General features: G+C 40.7%; 1 long non-coding RNA gene across 1 annotated transcript in view; it reads left to right on the top strand.

Annotated features, from left to right (window-relative positions):
• Positions 1 to 13,651, top strand: part of LOC141502152 (uncharacterized) — a 62,443-nt gene extending 48,792 nt beyond the window's left edge. Inside the window, exons 2-3 of the long non-coding RNA XR_012472429.1 lie at positions 9,332 to 9,440; positions 13,583 to 13,651. This is a non-coding gene — a long non-coding RNA (uncharacterized LOC141502152). The remainder of the gene's footprint in view (positions 1 to 9,331; positions 9,441 to 13,582) is intronic.
• Positions 13,652 to 15,082: the final 1,431 nt, after the last annotated feature.

The following is a 15,082-nucleotide window of genomic DNA, read 5'->3' as shown; positions in this document are numbered from 1 at the left end:
GGATACTTGGGACCAAGAACAGAGAAACTACCTGCTTTGTCCTGCTTGTGTTCGGTTCTGTTCAGGATTCATCCCCTCTTTGGGATGGGTTCAGCAAGCAGGGAGAATAGAGACCATCATTACCCAGGGGCAGGAATTTGTTGGACCCTTTTTCAGACTGGGAAGAGATTTGGGCTGGACATTAACCTTGGGAGACAATTGATAGAGGGAGTGGGCTGCAGGGCAGAGTCTCAGGGCAGTCTCAGCCTTGTCTCCTGCTCTGCATGGGCTGAAGCTTGTGTGAAAATCTTTTATTTCAATCTTGTCTGGCTTCTCTCAAACATGACCTTCTCTGATCTCAGGAACTTTTTTTTTTTTTTGCAAGGAAATGGGGTTAAGTGGTTTGCCCAAGGCCACACAGCTAGGTAATTATTGTCTGAGGCTGCATTTGAACTCAGATTCTCCTGACTCCAAGGCTGGTGCTCTATCCACTGTGCCACCTAGCTGCCCCTACTCTGGAACTTTCAATGGCTCCCAGTTGGCCAACATATCAAATTCAGATTCTTCTTCTTCAGGACCTCTGTAATCTGACCTCAGCTAATCTGTGAAAACCAGTGATTTGATGGGGATTAAATATAACCTTCCTCTTACTGGGATAGCAGGGAGAAGGTCTGGGTTTCAGTCTTGACTCTGGCCTTTACTAGGGTCATTCACTTAACCTGTCTGAGTCTCAGTAAAATGAGGGGGTTGGCCTAGATACACTCTGAGGACTCTTCCAGTTCTAGTGCTATGATTCTTATGACCTCAGTCTTTTCATTTGAAGAGTGGGAACAACAGTATGTGTTTTGTCTAACCCTCATCCTAAATCCACCTTCAGATGTATAATAGCTGTATGACCCTGTCCAAGTCACTTAAATTGCTGCCTGCCTCAATTTACTCATCTGTAAAATGGAATAACAGGACACTTACCTCCAATTTTGGGTTTAGAAGCCTTAAGATACCAAAGAAATATAAACTATTAGTATATATATCTTACTCCAGTCCAGTTGGTTCCTAAAATATACCCTATTTGACTCTGTTTTAGTTCATGTTCTCCTTCTACCAAGAATTCCCTGGCCCTTAGCTCTGTTTGTCCAATTTCTTCTTTTCCTTCAATGCTCAACTCTGGTACCACTGTCTCCAGGAAATCTTTCCTGATTTTTCCAGATGGAAGTGAACCTCCATCCTCTGAGTTTTCACAGCATTTGGTCCTTAACTCATATTGGATTCTATCATGATCTCATCACCTCTTATTTGAGTTATTGTAATCACCTCCTAACTGGTCTAGCTGTCTCCAGCCTCCTCTCTCACATCCACCATTTGTACATCTAGTTGAGATATCTTCCTAGTGCACAGATATGCTCACATTATCCTGTTTAAATATCTCCCTCTTGTCTTTTGGAAAAAGATGGACAAATATCTTACTTTGGTATTTAAAAACTTCCATGGTTTGGGTCCAAATTAATTTTCTAACTATAGTTATGTCACTTACCTTCTCATATATTCAATATTTAGACTTTCCTCAGTCTTACTATTCCCTCCCTGGCCTCTGCATTTTCAAAGTCCGTCCTCTTTGCCTAGGTCATATCTGTCCACATCTCTACCTAATGAAATATTTCTAATCCTTTAAGGGAGAAGTTAGGAGGTTCTGGCACATCGTAACACTTAATAAATCCCTCCCTCCCTCCCTCCCTCCCTTCCTTCCTTCCTTCCTTCCTTCCTTCCTTCCTTCCTTCCTTCCTTCCTTCCTTCCTTCAACTTCTGTTATAGATATTTGCTAAATATCCCATTCCCTCAATTAGATTTTAAACTATTTTAAGATAGGAAATGAACTTTATTTCATCCTTGTATTTTGGGGGCCTGGGACAGATCTCTATAGACACTTCCAGCCTTCAATATATCTAAGATCACATGTTATGGATCTCTCCTCTTCTGTCAGTACAGATGGTAGCCCATCCATGTCTTCCCATCTGCTGTAATTCTTATACATGGTTTCCCATAGACCCACCATTGAAGAGCTGTCCAATGTGCTGGAGGCCTTCCTCCTGGACTTTTTCTATTTCAAGGGCACCATTGGAATGTTTGATGGTATCTCTGTTATATCTCATCCATGTCAAGTGACTGACTCATCTTTTCTATTGTACTTTGCTTCAATGGTAACTTTTGGATCATTTCTTGAGCCTCAGCCATCATTATTTTACTTACCTACACCCACCTAGTATGTCTTCGTTGACCTCTAGATTACAGCTAGGTGGTACCATAGTTCATAGAGTACTGGGCCTAAAATCAGAAAGACCTGAGTTCAAATCTAGCCTCAGACATTTACTGGCTTTGTGACCCTGGCAAGTCATTTAACCCTGTTTGCCTCAGTTTCCACATCTGTAAAAAGATCTAGAGAAGAAAATGGCAAATCACTCCAGTATCTTTACCCTGAAACCTCAAAATGAGTCAAATGCAACTAAACAAAGCAACAACAATTACCACCAACAAATAACAGCATACTTTTAATTCCTTGAGACAACTGGTAGTCCAGTGGATAGTGTTGGACCTTGAGTCAAGAAGATCTAAATTCAAATTCAACTCAGGCACTTACTGGAAAGGTTATTTAACTGCCACCTGCCTCAGTTTCCTCAGCTGTAAAATGGGATAATAGCAACATTTACCTTCTGGTGTTGTTGTGAGACTAGAATGAGGCAATATTTGTAGACCACTTTGCAAACTTTAGAGTACTATATAAACACTAGCTTTTATTATTAGACTGTGTTATTTTAAGGTCAAAGACCATAGAGTGTTGTCTGGAGAACATTTGTGATGAAAAGATGGATTCTTGTGCTGGAGGAGCAACTTGTGTCATCATAAACATTGTGCAGTTTTCCAAATGCAACCCAACCTGCTCTCATCCTTCTTCCTTTTCAGTTCTTTGTTTGAGAGGGAAGGGAAGGGAGGGTAGGAGAGGAGAATAAACATTTATTTTATACCAATTACATTCCAGACACTGTGCTAAGTACTTTAAAAATATCATCTCATTTGACCCTCACAACAACCCTGGAAGTTAGGTATTATTATCCCCATTTTATTGTTGAGGGAAACTGAGGCAAACAGAGCTTAAGTGACTTTCCCAGGGTCATGAAGCTAGGAAGAGACTGAGACAGGATTTGTTCAGATCTCTATGGTACTACCTATTTGCTACCCAACTAATTTTTCTCTTTTCTCATAGATGTAAGCTAAAGGACTGATTCAATGAATTGGTCATGTCATGGTCCACACATGAACTTATTGCTGAATAAGTTTTGAATTGTTGAGTGAACACCAGAGCTTCTGGCTAGAACAGTTATTCCTAAGTAATGAATTCTGACAAATTAGGCACTTAAGAATCTGGTACTATCTACACAGTGATGTATCATACATTTCCCACCAGCTACACTCCTTTGTTGAGTTCCCCTGTCCACCAGGGAATTCATTCAGCTCAGGAGAGAAAAAGAAACATGCCTACTCTCAGATGGGGTTGCCAGCAGGACAACTAGCAGATCTGTTTATTGTAAGTATCAAACAGTTCTTAGAGCAGAAAACCAAAAAATTAGCATGCAGGATAAAAACAATGATGTAATTTTAACAGTTGTGTTATTAAATCAGAGTTCCATGGAAAGCCTTCAGCTCAAGGGTCACCAGAGCTTAGGTCATTTAGTCATAACTGACTTTCTAATCCAAATTCGTTCAAGTAGTTCTCAACACAAGAAACCTCATCACCAGGGAATTCATCATCCTGCAAGATTACATCAGCCTTGGTACCTACTCCTTATCAGTCCCCTCTGAATGGAGGGTAAGAGGATAGAACAAACACCTCTCAAGGCTCCAAAAGTCTCCCTTTAAGAAGACTCCCAGACTGAGCAGTTCTTCCTTTCCCACCGGCTGTTTTCCACCTTCCTTCTGTACCAGGTACCTCTCCTTTCCCCTCCCATTGCCAGTTTCCTTTTGTATATTGGTTTCCTGCATTAGATTGCAAGTTCTGTAAAATCTGTCTTTTAAAAATTTATTTCTTCAGTGCTTAGGACATAGTAGGAGGTCAATGTTTATTGACTGACTTATTGAATGTTGTTTGTCAATCACTGCACATGCTAAGTCTCATCACTCCACTCATTTTCTCATCAAAGGAAAGTAAGTTTGTGAAGCACAAGAATTCTGGGTCCTCTACAGATTCACACAAAGGTGCTCAATACATCGCTAAAGAGACAGGTATTATGGAAGATGGAGTGCTGGATGTGGGATCAAGAAGATTGGTGTCCAAAGCTGGCCCTAGCTATGTGACCTTGAGTAAGTCACTTCACCTCTCACTGGATCAGTTTCCTCATCTGTAAAAATGACCATAATAATAACACTACCTCCACTAAAGGATCACTATGAGGATCAAATGAGGTAATGTTTGTAAAACTCTTAGCTCTAAAAGTACAACATAAATTTCATTATTATTATCATCATTATTATTGATGTTAAATGGAATTGATTGTCTTAGATTGAAAGTCTTGGCTTTGTAGTCCATAAAGACCACTTATCACAGTATGACAAATCACAATCTCTCTGAGTCTCAGTTTCCTTATTTACAAAATTGGAATAATAATCCTGGTGAGACCTACCCTGATGTCATGATAACTCAGGGCTGTAGCACATGTTTTCCCTCATGCTTGAAATGCTCTCACTTCTTACCTTTACTTCTTGGAACTTTACCCTCCCATCAAGGTTCTCTCCAGGATCTTCAGAAAATGTCACGGGACCTTTTACTCTGCCCATAGCTAAATGTATTTGCACTCATCCCATCCCAACTGTTCCTATTACAGGAAAGATCCCAGGATTTCCTAATGGAAACTTTAGTCCTGGAAAGGTGTGAGACAAGTCAACATATTAATAACAATGTCAATAATTCACATCTATATAGTGCTTTGCAATTTGCAGGGTACATTTCTCTACATAATTTCATTTAATTTTCATACTAGCTTCATGAAGTAGGGTGGGAAGGGATTATCTACCTCCATTTTACAATAAAAAAAACTGAGATTCAGCTAAGAGGAAGAGACTATGTTCAAGGTTACACAGTCAGTACAAAGCCTCTCTCTACTCTATCATGCTATCTTTATTTGGAGCATGAATGGATGGACTTATTGCCTGTGCTGAGTTAGGATTCTGAGTTTTGCAGTGGGTAAAAGTGAAGGCTCCCTTACAACCTTTTGCCCCTCCTCACCCCGAGGGTGGGGACCCTCTTGTTAACCTGATGACTCTCAGTGCAGACAGTTCTTGATCTATTCTAGAATCTACCCAAGACAACCAGGTGTCTTTTCCTGGTCCTCCCTCACTGGGGCTCAGACTTCTGGAGCAATCAATCATGAAGAAAATGTCAGAAACAATTAGTAGGAACCAGTGGTATTAACTTTATCGGCGATGATACATCTTTTTTAATGAAGCAGTTTCACCAGAAAGTGCTGACAGAGAATGTCTTTCTCCTCTAGTTCACCAGAGCCTGCATTTTTCATCCAGGGAAATTAGGTACTCTACTCCCTTTCCTCTTTCTCCCCCCATCACCACTCTCTCCTGGGCCCTCCTCATGACGAACAAGTGGTGGGACATCTTTTGGAGGCAGTGTCTGGGCCCTGGGGGATGGGGCACTCTGTCCAGACCCAGATGAAACACCTACCTGGTACATCTGATTGTACATCCACCTGAGTGTTGGATTAGGAGACAGGAAATGAGTTCAAGTCCCAGCACCATCACTAATTTACTCTGTGACCTTGAGCAAATGACTTCTCTTTCCATTTCTCAGTAGACTCCTACAAAATAGGTGACTAATCATCCTTTGAAGTTTGCCCTGCAAACTTAACAAGGTTGGGGTTTTTTGTTTTTGGTTCTGGCCTTGTGATTTTCTCTGGCTAAAGAAATCTTAGCAAGGAAACTTCCCATTTCAATACTTACCACAGTACTGCACATAGTAGGTACTTAATGAATGTTTATTGATCGATCAGATGATGATGATGATGATGATAATTTAAGACTTCATTATAGAACAGTACAATATCCAAAGGTTTTCTGCTCCTTTTCTTACTTTTAGCTCAAATCCTATACTCAATAACTTAAACGTAGATAAAATTAATTCTAACCTGGGAGCCAGAAAATTTGTATGTCTCTACTTACTCCTAGTGTTGATGACACCAAACCATGTGACCTTGGGGAAGTAATTTCCCCCCTATGTAAAATGAGGGAATTTTCCTAAGTGATAGCTAATGTATCTACCAATTCTCTCTTCCTATGACTCTGTGGGCTCCTGATTCTGCAAGGACTGAGCTGACAAGGTCTTTCAAGTCTCTCTTATTTGGCATTTTCTCTCAAGCTACCTAGGAACCAATCTCTGGCAGCAAAAGAGGGGGGCTTCAGTGCCATCCGGGCTTGTCATGAATTATAAGATTGTTAGCTGAAAAAATACCTTAGTATAGGGTTGGCAAAGACCAGTTTACAACTTTCTTGTGGACAGCAAACAGGGAAACTTGTTGTTGGGAGGGACCTTAGCTTTAGTCCAGTCCAATGGGGAGTAATTTGAGATTTGAGATGGGTAAGAAGGAAGGAAACATACTTAGTCCAGGAAAGAAGGGCATGCTCACAGCCTAGATTCAAGAGAATAAGCAAAAATGTCAAGGACATGTACAGATCCATAGAGACAATCTATTCTTATGCAAGGAGTAAACCACATGGAGTAAGGCCAGGTGGCATCAGAACAGAGTGAACTGCAAGTTATTAGTGATGGACAGTAACCTGGTCCCAGCATAAAACTGTCCATCACTGACAAGTCTTGTATGACATCGGGTAAATCACTTAGCCCTTCTGAGCCTCAGTTTCCTCATCTGTAGAATTAAGAGAGTGGAACAAATGGCTTCTTTGAGTCCTTTCTGTTTCAGATCTAAGATCTGAAGGTATTAGCCAGAAACAGGTGTCCATATACTTGGGGGTCTGGACCTAGTTTTCTGACTATACATCTAATACCCTCCCTCTAATCCACACAACTTTGCTAAGGTCTCTTCTAGTGCTGTCTATCTCATTCCATGATAAACCCTGTGGGGAATACAAAAGTAGAAATGGTGCCTGCCCTCAAGAAGCTTAGTCAAATGGAAGGGATGATAAATTCATATATGTGGTGTATTGAAGACCCCAATATTTGCTGGGAACCATCACCAGGAGTCATCAGGTTCTCCTCTATTTTCTCTCCTTCTGTTAATCTTCCAAGAAGCAGCCTCGAGTAATTTTCATAAAACTGTCTTAGCTGCCCTGAAAGAAAATGAGAGACAGAAAAAAAATGGAGAGAGTGAATGACCTTTCTGAAATCCAAGATTCAGTGGGAGATCAGGAAACAAATAGAAGGCACCAGAGCCCAAACACTTCAGGAGAGAGTAGGCAAATGAGAGGAGGCAAATGAGCCAATAGAGACTAATTCAGGTGGTGGGAGGAAAAGGTGAATCCTTGAGATGCTTAAAGAAAGGTGAAAAGTAAACTCTAGGTGGCAAAAATAAAAACAAAAACAAACAAAAACCACCAGATTTCAAAAGCTGGAGAAACTTTTAGCTGGAGGTAATAAGGTGATTCCAGGGTAATATTTCCATTGTTAACTGCTTAGGAACTGGCCCTCAAAGAGGAATTAATGAGTAAGTAACATTTGCTGAAGGACAGTTTAATTAAAGGAATTAGAGAAGCAGAGTTGAATGGACAAGGGAGAAGATAATTAGTGACTATAGTGTATAGTCACAGAGGTGACAGCAAGGGAACACATTATACCTTGGGAGTGTAAAAAGAACTACCCATTAAGGATTAGAAACAGGGATCAAAAGAGAAATACTGGTGAAACAGTAGACAGACAAATGCACCTCCAAGGGAAATCCTAATCTTAGACCTACTGATGACACCACTGAGAAGAGTAATGGAGACTACAGTTTTCTGGTTGAAAGTAGTATAGAGCACTTGGGATTAGGTCTCAACTTTCCATGGGTCTGGACATGAATCCTTTTAATAGCCTTTAATTTACAAAAAAGACTGATATTTTGAGAATTGTGAACCCTAGTGCTTGTAAGGGGATCTGGCAGCTGCACTTAGGAGTGTATCAGGCTCTGGAGTTGTCAGGTTCTGAGTTAGAGCACAATCTAGAGAACTGAGAGATTCCCAAAGGATACTCAGGTCCTTCATATCCAGGGAGTTTTAGATACAAGAATCTCATAAGTAAAAGAGAAAAAAAAATGTCTCTCCATATTTGAAAAGATCAGGATGTCTTTTTCCCCCTTCTCTCTAGTTTCTGATAAGTGATCTCTCCAAAGCAACTCAAAATGTTTAGATAGAGAGATTGATCTTGGAATTATGGAAAATCTTAGATTTGAGTTGCATCTCTACTACTTTCTAGGTTACCATAAGCTTCCACTTCCCCTTTCAGGGACCTAATTTCCCCATATATAAAATGAGAGTTAGATAAGATTTTTTCTCTGAGTTCTCACATTGGACAGAATATATTCTACTCTCATCTCATGAATTTCTCATCAATGGGTCCATAAAATAACAGATTTTGGTCTAGAACTGAGGAAAACAAGAAGGCCAAGTTATCTCTATAAAACAACACAGCCTTCCTATTCGCCCCCCCCCCCATCCTATTCTTCACATACACATACACCCCGGCTTTCCTATTTACATTCAATGTAAAATGGGAAGATCTATTTCCAGGACAGCTATTTATAATGAAATCAAGGGGCCTATTTCAATGCCTACGTGTGCAAGGCCTGTGTTTGCTAAGTCACTATTCAGGGAGGGGTGCTTGAGAGGGAGGGACCCAGCCAGATGCACTGAAATATTTAATGAATCTTAAAAAGAAAAAAAAAAGACAACTCTAGGGGGAGGCATATTTTGTTGAAAAAATGCCAAGAGAACGGAAGGCAGAGCCATATTTATTTTTATTTTGCTAGACTGACCGACCTACGCTTTGTCGCAGCCCACCCCTCTCCTCTGGGCCGTGCCTAGGCCAGAGCCTCCGAGTTGGGAGAATTTCTCAGAAGCTGACATCATTGGCATTTCGAACGACATAAGCTCATTATAAACCTCTGAGGTTTGTGTGTGTGTGTGTGTGTGTGTGTGTGTATGTTTTATCTTCTGATTTGTTTGTTTTTATTTTTCAGTTGCAACGAAAAGTGAGAGATGAAGCATCAATCTATGATTCCTTTTCATCTAGGGAGAAGCGTTTTAATTAGAGATGGAGCTGACAAAGTTTCCCTTTGTATTTTTTTTCTCTTTTCCTTGAATTAAGGCCCCATCAGATTAGATTGGATTCTAAGGATGATAAAGCATCTGAGGGTCCACGTGTCATATCACAGGATAACAAGATCATGGATTTATATCTGGAAAGGGCCTTGAAAGTAAGTCATCTCATCCAACTCCCCTTATTTTAGCAGGCCAGAGGTTGCCTGAGGTCACACAGATGTGAAACCTATGCATGTTCTGGAGCATTCCCCACTTTCACTGGAGATTTGGACTCAGGTCTCCTTCTGGGTTATCCTAGCTGGATAGCCCAGCCAGGTCAGGGGCGATTCTCTAATGCCATCAGATGAAGCCCCTGCTAGCGTGCTTCCCTTCAAGAGGACCAACTGAGAATAATATTAGTCAGTTAGCCTTAAGTAGTTTTTTAGAAAGGGGTACTCACTCACATGGTATAGTAAGCATAACTGGGATGAAACATTTTCCCACATGTCTGTGACACTCTCAGAGTGTCAGTAAAAGTGGGTATGAGCTTAGTATGTGTATGTGGCCATGAGGAACTCAGTTTCTAATTGCTAGAAGTTTTCCTCTCCCCTTCATGGTGGTACATCACTGCAAGCATGGTGAATCTGTATATGACATGCCATTGCCTCTTCATATAGACACTGCTGCTAGATGATACAGGCAGGATAGTTAGGGCCTCTATGGGAATAGGAGAAGTCCAGGGTCCTCCAGACCTTTCGAAACTGGAAGGTCCATCAAAGGTGGGGCGGGGGAAGAGACCTGACTAAGGTTGAAGTTGAGGTGTTCCCCATTTTCTGGGACAGTTTCTACATATGGGTGTGTTAGGAAGTTAAACACTTCCACTTCTGAACAGCAGCTAGATGGTATAGTGGATAGAAGGCTAGGCCAGGAAGCAGGAAGCCCTGAATTCAAATCCAACTTCAGACATTTACTAACTATATGACCTTGGGCAAGTCACTTAACCTTGTTTTCCTCAGTTTTCTCACCTGTAAAATTGTTTTCTTTGCAATGTTGTGGTTATTGTATAAATTGTTCATCTTGTTCTGCTTGCTTCACTCTCTGTGAGTTCCTAAAAGACTTTCCAGATATCTTTAAAACTTTCCCTCTGGCATTTCTTATAGCAAAATTATATTCAGGGATTCTGAAAGAGAGTAGAACTGGCTGAACCAGAAAACCTAAGAAATTTAAAGTTTCTGAACCCGGTGACTTTTTTTTTGTTACAAGAGACTTCTCCCACACAAAATGGCAGTGGTCAGGAAATATTTGTAATGTAAAAACAAAACATATTGATTAAACTTTGAAAAGACATCAGGCTATATCTTAGGTATGGCCCTCATCTTCCCATCCTAATCTCCCAGGTAAGAGTCAAAACCAAAATCAATATAGTAGTCAAAGCTCCTAGAAGGTGGGGAAAAATGCATTCAAAAGAAGGAAGGACTGATCAAACAAATAGATATCCTTGTTTGGTCATCTTCATCGGCTCATGTGATTTTGTCATTATTTAATTTATCTCCCTTTCAGAGGAGGAAATAGAAGCCTAGAGATAGAAAATAATGTGCACAAGGCTATACAGGTAGTTGTTGGCAAGGCTAGGACTCAAATCCATGAACTAGAATTAATCAACAGACCAATAAATAACAGAGACTTGGAGTAGCAGACTGTATCTTGGAAAGAACTGCCTTTCCTTGTTTCCCATTCCCAAAGGTGGAGTGGAGGATAGCAAAGAGAGAGGGAGGGGAGGAGGTTCACTGAGGGGCCCAGTGAAGCTCCATATTACAAGTAACTGCTCCTCTCTGCCACTCATAGCCTGGTGATGTATATCATCCACCCTTGGGAAATGTTCATAAGTCAAATTTCCCTGGTAGAAATGGGGGTGGAGTTATAGTGATAGAGGTGGGGTGATATCAGGGAATTTACCCTCAGGTTATTTTTTCCAGAAAGACTGAATTATTGGAGGAAGGAGAGGCAGAAAGGACCCCTTACTCTGACCCACAGCAAGTCAGAGAGAAAGGAAAAAGCTCTGAAAGGAAGGAGCAGAGATAAGTCCAAGGATAAGGGACCTGCCCCAGACCAGCCAGTGCTGAATAATGTATGCCCTGCCCCCTGGGTGGCATTGACTGAGGAGCTGTTTCTTAGCCCCCATGCTGGGTTCCCCTAGGCAGCCTGAGCCCACACTCAAGCTCTCCTTAGGGAAAACCCTCCCCTCACTGCTTCCTGTCTCCAGGAACATTTCCTGCACCTCAACATTTCATAGCATTGTATAAGTGCTGGAAGGAATCTGGAACACTATTTCTTTCAGGCTTTAGAAATATTTATATTTCAGTAGAGTAAGTTCATAGGTAATCCTTCTCCTACCACAGGTTACCAACTCTAAATCATAGAGGATCCGTCCACAGGGTCAGAGGTCTCCCTTTTAAACCTTTGAACATTTAGGCTAAACAAAATTAGCCAGATACAACATCTTACACACTATGAAAACTGTGATGAGAAGGAAATCGACTTCCTTAAAATGATACAGCAAATCAATGACATAGTCAGCACTAGAATCCAGGACCCCTAATCCCAGTCTAGGGCTCTTTCCATTGGATGTTCTACTTTGCAAAGGTGGAGAGTCAATGAAACTGGGGATACTGATCTGACTACAGGGAGGGGAAGAAAAACTGTCTCCTCTGGTCAAGCCATCAAGGGCAACTTTCCCTGTGCTTCAATGGAAAGAGCTCTGGAATGGGAGTTAGGATTCCTGTCACAAACAAGCTCTGTGACTTGGACAAGTAATTTACCTTTTTTTTTTTAGGTTTTTGCAAGGCAAATGGGGTTAAGTGGCTTGCCCAAGGCCACACAGCTAGGTTAATTACTAAGTGTCTGAGACCAGATTTGAACCCAGGTACTCCTGACTCCAGGGCTGGTGCTTTATCCACTGTGCCACCTAGCCACCCCGTAATTTACCTTTCTGAGCTTCAGTTTCCTCTTTTATAAAATGATTGGGGTGAACTGGATGATCTCAGAAAGGTCCTTCCAGTTCTGATATTCTGTGACTATAAGGTAAGTACCATGTAGTTCTAGTACCTCATCTGTTGTTTATCCTTTGTTTTCAAAGAGGATCAATGACACCATGGGGTTGACGTCTTGGCTCATTGTCTGAATTGGATTTAAGTGAGTCAGTGCTGCATAAAGTTGTCAGCCTTACTCTCTCAGTCATTGAAGACCAGTGGCAAGACAAGTCAGAACATCTGGCAATGGTCCAGATGACCTTGGCATCTTCTATGTCTGACCAATACTTAAGCAACCTGTTTCAGTATCCTTCATGACTATCAGAACAAATTGTTCTCATCCTCCCATTCCACCAGGGGAAATCTTCACATGCTTAGACATCCCTTTTACTCACTGACAAGTTTGAGGTTATCTTCAACCTAGTTTAGTTTGTCTGCAGAGATGGTTTTACCAAGGTGTGGTTGCTACACATGCTACAGTGTCTTGGAGTCATAGGTGTAAAAGTACACTTCAAAGATGGATAAATAGTCCTTTTTGAAAAGGGCTTGTGCCCACATAACAGAGGTGCTAGTCCTCCCTGAAAATCTCAAACACCTCAGGACCCCATTTAAATTTCCATTCTTAACTCCAGTGACGAATAATCCTGTTAAGGCATTAGTTGATAACCTAGTGCGAATTGAGAACTGGATTAGGTCTGCTCCTTCCCTGGGAAACTGCATTTTAAAAGGGGACTCTGGAAGACAGAAAATTCTTTAACAATCCAATGAATGGAGGCATACATAATTGTAGAATGGCAGGTAATGGCATGGGCCTCAGCTTCTCCATCTGTACAAAGAAAGGATAAAACTAAATAATATTCCCTAAAAAAGTACCTTTCAGCTCTAACATTCTGCATTCTGGTTCCTTATAGAACCAATATTCTTGATAATACATTCCAAAGTCCCTTCCACATTTAATAATTGCAACAATAATAACTCATATTTTAAATGATGATAATAATGGTGCACATTATATGTTTTAAAGTCAATACAAATACTTATATAATTCATAATAATATAATTCAATTATATAAAAATTGCTTCCTCACTGCTCTATGAGATAGATAGTACAAATATTGCTGTTCTTACTTTACATACAAGGAAAGTGAGGCTCTGAGAGAGATGACATGTCTTTCTCATAGACACAAAGCTAGTTAAATGTCAATTTAATATATATATATAATTCAATGATTCCACTATATTTGGATCAGAGGTGTTGGACTAATGCCATTTTTTATTTCACTTTTCAGATGATCTTCTGCAGGGTTTAGAGAAAAGTCCAGCAAGGAAGAAGGTCCCCTAATAAAGCCAGGACAGGAATTGTGTCTGTATTTTCTTTGACTCTTTCATGGGGGCTAGAATAGATCTCTGCACTCAACAAATCCTCTTCAGTGAAGATATTGGGAGCTTTCACTGGGGAGTGGGAGCCACTTGAGATTAAGCAAGGGACAATTAATTAATTAACTGAAACATGATTAACTTCTGGGAGCTTATGTTTACAAAGTCAATTAAACTTCACTTCTGGAGGGCTCCTCTACTGAAATAGAATGCTCCCTTAGAATTAGAAAGAGCACTGGATTTGGAGTCAAACATAATTGCTACTTATCTGTGATCTGAAGCTAGTGGCTCAATCTCTCTGGGCTTTGGAATAGGGCTATCTACCTGGTATCCACTTTTCATATTGACAAAATCAGGCGATTGGGCTGGATGACCTTTAGAGTGCTTTCTGGTTCTATCTAGATTTACAATCTTATTTAATATTGAAAAATAGAGAGATTTCTATGCTTAAACAAGAGTCAGGAACATGAAAGACCTGGGTAGGAGGAGACTCTGATCCATGGTTCTAATGACTGTCAAATTCTTTTTACTTTTTTAAAAATTTTATTTATTTAAGGCAATGGGGTTAAGTGACTTGACCAAGGTCACTCATGTAGGCAATTATTAAGTGTCTGAGGCTGAATTTGAACTCAGGTCCTCCTGACTCCAGGGCCAGTGCTTTATCTACTGTGCCACCTAGTTGCCCCCTTGTCAAATTCTTAATGTTGCTGAAACTGGATGTACTGAGGAATATGGAGAAATGAATTATGTGAAATTGGTAGAAAAATAGCCAGCACTCATTTTATCCCAGTCACTGCTAAGTGCTGAGAATGCAAATACAAGGAGAAAGATAGTTCCTGCCCTCAAGAAGCTTACTTTCTGGTGGAAGAAACAACACATAAAGGAAACTTTTAAGAGAGTGGGAGATTGGTAGAGCAAGTTCATCTTGTAGCCTGGAGAATGAAAACTTAGCGGGCCTGCACATCTTCCTTAGATGTTTTGGGAGAAACCATCCAATCAGAGGGAGAAGTCATGGGGGGACAGGGCTCTTCTAATGGGTGAATTCCAGGGCTGAAGTGAACTTCTAGGGTGGAGAGGTTTCCAGGACATGGAAGAAAAAGTCCCTAATAATGTTTGGACTGGAATGAAAAAGTGTATTGGATTTCAATCATGAGAATGAACACCTGGATGGCAGGGACTGAGTGAGTATAAGTCAAATATGTTAGTTTTCGTTTGGAGACAGATACTTTTACTGGCGGTACAGGCATCCAGACTTCTAGTCGAGTATCATTAGGGACTTTTCCTTCCATGTCTCAGAACCTCTCCACCCTGGAAGCTCACTTCAACCTTAGAATTTTTCCACCAGACAGGTAGACATAGGTATTCAGATTTGCAGGCACAGACACAGAGACTAGCAAATCCAAATATACACA

The sequence above is a fragment of the Macrotis lagotis genome, chromosome X, assembly GCF_037893015.1.
Source record: "Macrotis lagotis isolate mMagLag1 chromosome X, bilby.v1.9.chrom.fasta, whole genome shotgun sequence".
Classification (NCBI taxonomy): domain Eukaryota; kingdom Metazoa; phylum Chordata; class Mammalia; order Peramelemorphia; family Peramelidae; genus Macrotis; species Macrotis lagotis.
Note: the sequence above shows the minus strand (reverse complement) of the source record. Positions and strands in the feature narration are given on the sequence as shown.